Here is a 1,159-nt window from a genome sequence, read left to right as displayed (position 1 = left end):
CCCCCCACCCCCCCCCCCCCCTCCCCCCCCAGGGCCCTGCCAGGCTGTCACCCGCAGCACACCCAGCCCGTCCCTCCCAGGGCCCTGCCAGGCTGTTGCCCACAGCACGCCCAGCCAGCCCTCCCAGGGTCCTGCCAGGCTGTCTCCCACAGCATGCCCAGCCATCCCTCCCAGGGCCCTGCCAGGCTGTCTGCCACAGCACGCCCAGCCAGCCCTCCCAGGGCCTTGGCAGACTGGAGGATCAGATCTCCCCAGGCTCTCCTAGGACAGGCACTGGGTGCAGGGCGCATCAGGGAGGTACCATGCCCCTCATTCATCACACAACAGAAAACTCTTTGCAAAAAAAATTGTCCATATTCCCCCAAAAGAAAAAAAAAAAGCCACCCTTTCCTCCAAGTTAATTAATTTGAGCACTATTTTCAGGAAAAGCGTTTCTTAAATCCCTATCGCTGAAGGCAATTTTCTTGCCACAATCACTCAGTGTTCCTGACAGAAAGGAGCGTAATCACTCCTTGACAGAAGGTGACTGGCAGAGAGAAGGCTGCAGGGAGCAGATTTCTCCAGCCAGCGCCTCAGAGGACGCCCTCCCGACCAGGCGAGCTTCAGCGCCTGCCCAACACGGGTCCCTGTGCAGTGACTGCTGACCCTGTGCTGTGCGTAATGTGACCGATGTGCGTACGTGTGTGCGCGTGCACATGTGTGGCTCTGCATGCATGTGCATACGTGTGTATATATGTGTAAGTTGACCCACAGGTGCATGTGTGTGTGATGCGCTGGTAGATGGAGACAGCAGCAGATCTTTGTATCCGCAGAGACCCTGAGCACCTACTGGCCGCTGGCCAGCTGGCTGGCCTGACCACTCTCAGGCAGGTGCAATAAGGGTGCCAGGCTGAGGCTCTCTGAGCTCTGGAGGCCACTGGTCTGAGGTTCTCTCTGCATCTGCTTTGGTGCCTCAGCGTCTGTAGGCCCAGGTGCAGCGGGGCTCCCTCGGGGTGGACACGGGCTTTTCCCACACCTGAGATTCGGTCAGGGTTGGGAGAGGGCCATTTCCCCTCCTGTCCAGAAGGGACACCGGGTCAGCCCCACACCCATGGCCATCAGGAGTGGCAACAGCTACCAGGAATCAAGCCTTCAGGGCCGGCCATGCTAAGCACTTACG

Source organism: Tupaia chinensis, unplaced genomic scaffold (genome assembly GCF_000334495.1).
Source record: "Tupaia chinensis unplaced genomic scaffold, TupChi_1.0 Scaffold000292_1, whole genome shotgun sequence".
NCBI classification, from domain to species: Eukaryota; Metazoa; Chordata; class Mammalia; order Scandentia; family Tupaiidae; genus Tupaia; species Tupaia belangeri.
Note: the sequence above shows the minus strand (reverse complement) of the source record.